Here is a 10,261-nt window from a genome sequence, read left to right on the forward strand (position 1 = left end):
AATTACTCCTGTTATACTTTTTCCTAAAACCCCTATGAGATCTGATACAATGAAATCCTTTAGGTAAAGGATTTTGGTTCTGATTTGAATGTTTCCTCAAGGTTGTCATCAGATTAGAATTTCAGTCTACCATTTTCAGAGTTAACATTACATGAGCTCGGACTATTGAGTCATAATTATCATTTAAATCATTAATTTTATTGGCTTTTTGAGCCTTGTTCTGGCAGTAAAATGAAGGCTGGGTGGGGCCGAGCCGAGCCCAACCTCCTGCACTGCTGATTCCTCCTGACACCCGGGGTGGTTTCAGTATCATCGAGACCTGACACCAATGGCCGTTCAGCTCTTTCAAACTGGAAACTGCACCTTCTTAAAATGCAGTTGCCATGGAAACAGCCGAGTTCTGGGATTTTGTTTTCTGAAGGTATGGAAAGACTCAGTGGCAGTGGCAGAGCACACGGCGTGACATTAACATGTACAGCTCTCTGCTGCTTTTAAATTGAAGTTGAGATGGGAAGAATAGGGCACCGCAGTGTTTTCACGACATGTGCCAAGAAACTCCTGTTGGCCCCTAGTGCTGCATCTGATTGATTGATTGATACCCACCCTTGGTTCCCAAAGGTTACTGAGACAGCTTGAGTCCTTGAAGTTGCTACTAGACAAGCGGACAAATGTGCACATATTTCCATCATTTTTAATCACATCTTTTGAAAAGGTAGCTCTTCGTTGAACCGAAGGTTAATGAATTTTCTTTGTCTGGCCATAGCTGGACTGCTCCTTTATTCTTATCCCAATGCCATGGCCTCTTGGTGGCCTTTTAATTAAGATGTGGTCTTGCTACCCCTTCTTCTCTGAAAAAAAAGGACAGAACCCTTCCTACCTTTCACCAGGACCTCTCACCACATTTAGGTGATTATGCATCAGGAGCAAAGCCCCAGGGGCGTTGTCATGATTTGGAGGTGAAATCTCAGAGAACAGAATTTCTATCTCAGCCTCACACTGACCTTGAGTTCATTAAAACAAGAGTTGATATATTGTAATGGGAGTGGCTGTAATAATGAAAAAAATGTGGCCCAGCTCTGCAGCTACAATAGGTTTCTTTTCCTGATTCCTGCTGTGGGCCTAAAGGAGTGTTACAAAAGATGCTATCAGAAAGTCATCAGTCATGTACGCACTTTAAGTGACTTTTATCAGAACCTTCTGGAGTCCGGACAGCGGGTTGTGATGGAGGGACCCACAGCGTAGGAACCAAACCAATCAGGGTTCAAGTCATGGCTCTGCTATTTGCTCTAATGTTTCCATAGTTACCACATTTTGATGTTGGATAGAATATTTAGTTATGTCAATTCCAAATGATACAAAATTATGGTGCCAGGATGGGTCATTAATAAAAGAACTAAACATGACAACTGAAGTATGTTAATTAATCTCCCTGTTCACCTCTCACCGCCATAGCTAAGAACCTTACCTAGCACATAATTGCTACTGAACAAGTAGCTGCTAATGATGGATACACTCAATCTCTCAATTTATTCCTCTATCAAAAGGTGATAATAAAGCTATTTCATGGAGTTGTTTTAAGGTTAGCAAATGCTTAATGAGATGGCCCAGAATATTGTCATATTCAATAAATTGCACCATTTATTCTCCAACTGGACAGTGGGTCATTTGAGGACAACAACTATTAACTATATATAATCTCCAAGCCCTAGAACAGTGCCCAGCTCATGGTAGGCACTTAGTATCTGTTGCATGAGCACCTGAAGAAGTATAGGGAGTGTAGGTGTGGACACCCAACCCAGCGTGGCTCCAGTATTTGCCCCCTGAGCAGCACTAATCCAGGTAGGGGCACATACCAAGTTTGGTCTCAGTGCTTTTCCTCAATTTTTCACTATAACCAAAACTAATGGGAATGAACTCTCTCCTCATATTTTAATATAAAGCTTGAATAATATCTTGGTGCTGCCTACAGCCATGATTTCAGACTCACAGGGGCAATCAGGGCCTTAGAAGATGAAATAAGAGACAGAGAGAAATGAGAATCAGAAAATAGTGTAATAATGGAGAAAAATAGTGTGCCTGTATCCAGTCATACATGAGGCTGACTCTACCCTGTCCTTTCTGTGGGTGGGTTATGGGAATGTGATCAATTGTATGAAGAACAATAATCCAATTAACTTCACGTGAAAGATGTTTAATTGGGAACATTTGCAAATAGTTGCAAGATGAGGCACATGACCCATTGTTCTTTATCAGCCCATGGAAATGTGTGTGCTGGACACTGGAGGTCTCTGCTCCAGGAGAGGGTGCCTGCTTGCCAGCATGAGGCTAGCCTTCTACAGAGAATAAAGAGAGAAGCTCGGGTGCCCAACACTCAGAGCTTAGATGCCAGCTTTCTGGGGTCTGAGGAGGACAGCTGATAGCATCTACAACTTTGCAGGAAATTATAATTTGTGTTGTAGAGAAAGGAATTACACCCACCCACCACCCAGTGGAAATCTGAATTTGAGCACAGCTCCTCCTGTGTATGGCCAGGCAACCTGAGCTTCCAGGGTCATAAACTGGACACTCCTGCTACCTCTTCATAATGATCTAAGAATATCTCCAGTGTTTGCATAAGGTAGTTAAAGGTGGATGCCTTGACACTTACAACTGAAGGAGTCTTGACTAACATGGGCTTAATTTATATAAACCTATAAACCAAGGACTGGGCTGCATTGTGAGGACAATTTGGATATGGTTTGAGAGGGTGCTGTTCACTGGTGGATCTCAATACTGAGCCCAATTTCTGGCCCTTGATGGGTCCTAATAATAAATGTGGAATGCATGATTTAACAAAGTTTATAGAAAACCCCCTTTTCTGTTCACAGTAACAGAATCTTCAATAAGTAACTTCTCTAAGTTAAGACACATGACTGAAAAGTAGTGTGATTAGAGCAAAGCCCAGGTCTGATTCTCAGAATTATCTCTCAATTACTATTCATCTCTTCATTGCATGAAAAGTGATTTGCAAATTGCTAAGAGGTAGTAGAACCCAACTTCCAGGAATTGGGATTTGAGTTATTTATACTATGGTAACCCCTGGCTCTGTTGGATGCTATGAACAAAAGTGGTTATGTCTTCCACCTCCCGGCACTTGTCTTCTGCACAGGGAAGTATGCAATTTCTATAAGACACCAAAATATTTTTCTCCCCAGTGGAGGAGAGAAGAGGTCAGATTGGGAAATGTTTGTTGTGACTTTCTTATTTCCATGACAATTTTCCACACAAAAGCAATTCCAGGGAGCATAGCAGAGGAATGAGAGTGCATTTCTAATCCAGCTCTGTGGGCTCTTTCCTCTAGCCCATTTTTCCCTAGCACCAGGCAGGATAAGGGCTGAATATTCATACATACTCATTTTTCTGGGATGGATTAACACATGGGCTATGCAGAGATCAATAGGTCTTCTATTTATTGCAGTGTAGTGCATTCTTCTTGCTTCAAGTAGAAGCTTGAGGAGCTCAGTCATTGAGCTGATTCAAGGCTGCAGCCTATGCCCAAGACCACAAGTATCTCTGGGGAGCAGGCAGTGTCCTGTGGATGCCAGTTGCTGTCCAAACCCTTCAACTAATAAAATGTAATTGAAATGTCCTATGATATTTCCAAATGGGAAGAGTCCAGCACACATGGCCTCATAGACAAGAGGAAATATTTGGCTCATTAGCATGTGGGAGATTAAAGATTTTCTCTTCTGTTTTCTTCATCCCTCCTCTGAAAAAGTGTAGAGGAGACCCCTTTCTGGACAGCAACTTCAGTTGTAATTTCTTTCTGTTCCCTTCCAAACACAATGTCTCTGGGAAGCATCATCCCAAGACTTCTATGATATTGCCAGAGTGAGCAGAAAATGATGGAGTTGGTGAGAGAAAAAGCCCGAAGTAGTGCAGATAATTAGCTCCATCCTTAATATAACACATAAAAATGAAGTTTTCAAAGTTGCATAGATAACACTGTTAGTATATTATATCAAATAAGATTAAAATAATGTCTAATATGTTGAATTTTACCATTTATTTTATCATTATTTAAGACTTAAACATTCACTTTTATTATTTTTTTATTGATTTCAGAGAGGAAGTGAGAGGGAGAGAGAGAGATAGAAACATCAATGATGAGAGAGAATCATTGATTGGCTGCCTCCTGCGTGCCCACCACTGGGGATCTAACCCGCAACCTGAATCTGTGCCCTTGACTGGAATAGAACCCGGAACCCTTTAGTCCACAAACCAATGCTCTATTCACTGAGCCAAACCTGCTAGGGCAACCATCCACTTTTAGATTTTTCCTATTTCAAATCAAAATATGTGATCATATTATCCCATACAAACTTTCTATATTTCTACTTGATGATAAAAACTCAAAAATAATTATATAAGCAGATAATTTATTTTTTTTAAATTTCTAATATCACATTACATGTACTTCAATGAATCATATGAGGCCTGGTGCACGAAATTTGTGCACTTGGGGGGGGGGGTGGGTTCCCTCAGCCCGGCCTGCACCCTCTCGCAGTCTGGGAGCCCTTGGGGGATGTCCAACTGAAGGCTTAGGCCTGCTTCCCATGGGGAACAAGCCTAAGCCAGCAGTCAGACATCCTTAGTGCTGCCGTGGAGGCAGGAGAGGCTCCCGCCACAGCTGCTGAGCTCCCCTGCCATGAGCCTGGCTTCTGTCTGAGCGTCACTCCCCCTGTGGGAGCACTCTGCCCACTGGGGGCAGCTCTTGCATTGAGCGTCTGCCCCCTGGTGATCAGTGCGCGTCATAGCGACCAGTCATTCCACCATTCAGTTGATTTGCATATTAGCCTTTTATTATATAGGATATATATATATATATATATATATATATATATATATATATATATATATTTGATATTAGGACAACAGATAATATAAAAATGAATTAAGTCCTTCCATTAACTTAAGTTATTTTTTAACTTTTATTTTGAAAATTTCTTATCTGAAGTTTTCTGAATGGTTTTCTTATATTAGCAATTCCAGAAAAGGAGAAGTTGAATTTCTCAAAAGCAATTAATTCTTCCCAGGCAATGATTTCTCCCTTATTTGGAGAGTCAGACAATTTTTTTCCATCCTACCTGAGAATTTTTAGTTGCTTAAAATAGTTTCAGCCCAACAAATTCATACATGATATTAAATTCACATATAACTGTACAAATAAGTAATTGAGGTATGAAATATTCAATAAAAGGTAACAAAATGCATTTATGATAGACACTGAAGCTGATGCTGAGAAGGACTTATTTCTTGAGCTAGATTTATAGATAAACATATGCATCATAAAAGTTCTAGCTTACTAAATAAATTACTTAAAATAAGTCATTTAATATCTTTCAGCCTCAGTTTTCCCATATATAAAAAGGACAGTTATGTTTATTTATTTATTTAGCTATTGTAACAACTAAAATACATAACTGTGTCATTCATTTAAGGGCAAAAGAGAGAATGAGTTCAGTGTGGAACTTTGTACATTTTATATCTATACAGAGGGGATGAGGACAATGTGCATAAGTTTAGGTATGTTCAGCATTTTAACAGAGAAAAGCACTAAAATCTATTTTTATATAAAAGTGAGATAAAGGCTTGGAGTGGGGCAGGAGCCAGGTGAAGAGGGACAAAGAGAGGAAAATGGGGGACATCTGTAATACTCTCAACAATAACAATAAATTTTTAAAAGAATAACTAAAAGTTATATGAAAAGCATAAGAACATAAAGAGATACAAGCATTCAAGAAAAACAAAGGGAATTGATACATTTAAGAGATGGTTCTTTATAGAGAATAACAAAATTGAAAATTCCTCAAAAATATTATCAAGGGAGAAACAAAAGTAGAAACAAAATCAGAACAATCAGATGAACATCACGTTGTTAGATGCTTTTATGTTTAACAAATGTTAAGAATTTTTAAAGTCCTAGAATCATACTTTTCTTAAAAATAAACAATGCTTGTGTATTAGAATTAAAAATGTATGCAATATGTACTCTAATAAACTCTCATTCTAAATCCCAAGGGTTTTATTAATAAATTTTTTCAAGTTTTCAAAGTGTAGGCAATTTACATGCCATATTAGTGTTTTGAGAACAGAGTCAAATAAATTCTTGTGCCTAAAACAAAAAAGCAAAAAAAAAAAGGTCAAGTACACTTATGCTATTTAAACAAATTCCTAAATACAATATTAATGAGTATCATTTAATAGCAGCTTTGAAAGAAAAATGTACCATTGGCAGAGCACAATTTATCTCAAGAAGGGATATTTGGGTCAATATTGGGAAATCTTTTCCTATAATATACTATTAGTATAGGAAATTAAGAAATAATAATATCTCTAAAAGGCAGTAATTAAATCAGATGCCCAAATTCATCATGTTCTTTCAAATTTTTATGAGTTATTTATGGAATTATACTTTCTCAGTATGAAATAGAGCATCTATTTCAAATACAGGGCCAGTATTATGCTTACTGGTAAAACATTACTTACTTTAAAATGTAGAACAACACAAGGGCACCTGTTATCACCATTATTCACCAACATTTTAGTCAATCTGAAAACACCATAAGACATAAAACAGAATACAAACACCATAAAACAGAAAACAGAATATATACACACATATAAGGAGACAAGATATCCTTATCTATAAAAGATAGAAAAGATAAAATGTAATTTCTAAAAATTTCAAAATGTAACTTGCAGAGTAGAGTTACATATTGATCTAATAAATAAATTTCTAACATATGTAAGGACCACTATGAATTAATTTTAAAAAGGGAAAGTTATCTTAAAAATGTACAAAAGGTTTGAATAGACTATTCACAAAAGAGGATATCCAATTGGCCAGTGGATATCATAAAAAAGTGGTATCTTTGTCAGTCATCAAAGACGTACAATTTTAACTACAATATGAGACCAATACACACCCACTAGGATGGCTACAAAGAAAACAAAGCTAAAGGAAACAAAACAGAAAAAATCAAATGTTCACTGAATGTCAAAATTAAAACTCTCCTATGTCACTGATGGGGGGTAAATTGGTATACTACTTTGGAAGTATCTACACGTGAGCACATATTCACTGAAAGATGTATACTGGGAAATTCATAAAAGCATTACATGAAATAGCCCAGATCTAAAAAACAATAGAATCGGTACATCATTATTGTATCATCACACAAGTGAATATGTCAATGAGAATGAATAATCATTCATTTATTACTTGCAAAGACATAAAGCAAACAAATATATCACTGAGTAGAAAAAGTCAAACAGAAGAATAGATACTGTATGATCCCATGCACAAAGTACAATAGGTGAAACAATGCTGGCTATAGAAATAATGGGGAGGAGGCTGTAGGTACAATTGATAAAAGGGGCTTGGGCTCTGTTTGGACCCAGTTTTTATATGGTTGCTGGTTATGGTTGTGTTCAAGGAGTGAAAGCTCATTGATCTGTACAGTTATTTTCATTTTCTTTCTCTCTATGTCAGTAAAAAGTTTAAAGAAAGAGAACAATTGTAGACTCATTTGTTGTTATAAAATTAAAAATATCGGGGTTACATGTTTGAGAGATTATAAGTATTTTTAGAAAAATCACTCAATTATTAATAATGCCTGTGTTTAGGTATGGTGCTAAGAATGATTTTTCTTCTATTTGTGTGCATTTAATGAGCAAATAGAACTTCCAAATGGAAGATATTTTAAGCTAAAACTGCTTTTTTTTTTTTTGTAATGTTAAATTAAACCTATTTATCATGTTTTAGTTGTGAGAACATGATTAAAACAGACTTGGAGCCCTAGCCGGCTTGGCTCAGTGGATAGAGCATCGGCCTGCGGACTGAAGGGTCCCAGGTTCGATTCCGGCCAAGGGCACATGCCTGGGTTGTGGACTCAATATCCAGTGTGGGGTTGGCAGGAGGCAGCCAATCAATGATTCTCTCTCATCATTGATGTTTCTATCTCTCTCTCCTTCTCCTCCCTTCCTCTCTGAAATCAATAAAGAAATATATATATATGAATGAATGACTTGGATAACCTCAGAACAAAAGACTCACAAAATATGAGAGTGAAGGGATAGAAAAAAATTTCCATGCAAATGGAAAAAAAAGCTAGGGTAGCAATATTCATATCTGACAAAATAGACTTCACAAGACACAATAAAGGTCATTACATAATACAAAAGGAATCGACCCAACAAGAGGATATAACCCTGGTAAACATAAATGCACCCTATATAGGAGCACCTAAATATACAAAAAACTTCTAGAGGACTTTAAGAGAGATCAACAGTAATACATTCATAGTGGGGGACTTTGATACACCACTGACTTCACTGGAAAGATCTCCCAGACAAGAAATTAACAAGGAAACGAAACTCTGAATGACATACTGGTTCAGATGGATTTAATTTACATTTATAGAACATTTCACTCCAAAGCTACAGAATATACATTCTTCTCAAGTGCACATGGGTCATTCTCAAAGATAGACCACATGTTAGGACACAAAACAAGTCTCTGCAAGTTCAAGAAGATTGAAATCATATCAAGCATCTTCTCAGATCACAGTGGAATGAAATTAGAAATCAACTACAGTAAAAACAGTCAAAAACATTGAAACACATGGAGGCTAAATAGCATGTTATTAAACAATGAATGGGTTACCAACATGATCAAGGGAGAAATAAAAACTTCCTGGAAACAAATGAAAATGAACACACAATAACCCCAAATCTATGGGACACAATGAAAGCAGAACTGAAAGGGAAGTTCATAGGACAATAGGCCTAACTAAAAAAATCAAGAAAAATTAATAATAAATTATTTAACCCTCTAACTTAGATAACTAGAATGAAACAATAAGAAAAGTCAAAAAAGAGAGAAAAGTCCAAAGTAAGTAAAAAGGAAGGAAATAATAAAGATTATAGCAGAAATAAATGACATAGAGGCTAAAATTCAATAAAAAATATCAATGAAACCAAGAGCTGGTTCTTTGAAAAGGTAAACAAGATTGATGAACCATTAGCCAAACTCATCAAGAAACAAAGAGAGAGGACCCAAATAAACAAAATCAGAAATGAAAGTGTTGAAGTAACAACTTGACACCACAGAAATACCAATGGACACAGACAACAGGGGGGTGAGGGCATGAGTGCGGGGGATGGGGACGGGCAATGGGAGGATAAGGACACATATGTAATACCTTAATCAATAAAGAAATTTAAAAAAAAAAGGAAGAAAGAAAAAGAAATACTAAGGATTATAAGAAATTACTATTAACAATTCTATGCCAACAAGCTGGACAATGTGGATGAAAAAACGAAATCTTCCAAACTGAATGAGGAAGAATTAGAAAACCAGAATAGGCCAATAACAACTGATGAAATAGAAGCTGTAATAAAAAAAAAAAAAAAAAAAAAAAACTCTCAGCAAACAAAAGGCCTGATCCAGATGGCTTCACTTGGGGACTATTACCAAACACTCAAAGAACAATTAACACCTATCCTTCTCAAACTATTGAAAAAAATCCAAGAGGAAGGAACACTTCCAGGCTCTTTTTATAAACCCAGCATTATCCTAATTCCAAAACCAGATAAAGATGCTACAAAGAAAGAGAATTACAGGCCAATATCCCTAATGAACATAGATGCTAAATTTCTCAACAAAAGATTAGAAAATCAGATCCTGCAATATATTACAAAGATCATACACCATAACGAAGTGGGATTTATTCCAGGGATGCAAGGCTGACACAATATTCGCAAATCAATAAACATGATACATCACATAAACAAATTGAAAGATAAAAATCACATGATCATATCAATTGATGCTGAAAAAGCATTTGACAAAATCCAACACCCTTTTTAAAAAAAATTATTTAATTTGGTGAAATTTACAAGTAATAATGTTTAATATTAATAAATTTAGATTATTGCTTAATTTATTAAAATATAATTATATATTTTTAGTTTTGAAATATTTTTAATTAAATCTTTATTGTTCAGATTATTACAGTTGTTCCTCTTTTTTCTCCCCCATAGCTCTCCTCCACCCAGTTTCCACCCCACCCTCTGCCCTTACCCCCCCCACTGTCCTCATCCATAGGTGTATGATTTTTGACCAGTCTCTTCCAGCACCCCACCCCCACCCCTTTCCCCCCAAGAATTGTCAGTCCACTCCCTTTCCATGCCCCTGGTTCTATTATATTCACCAGTT

Source organism: Myotis yumanensis, unplaced genomic scaffold (assembly GCF_028538775.1).
Source record: "Myotis yumanensis isolate MYYU_CA2020_CCGP unplaced genomic scaffold, mMyoYum1.0.hap1 SCAF_15, whole genome shotgun sequence".
Lineage (NCBI taxonomy): Eukaryota > Metazoa > Chordata > Mammalia > Chiroptera > Vespertilionidae > Myotis > Myotis yumanensis.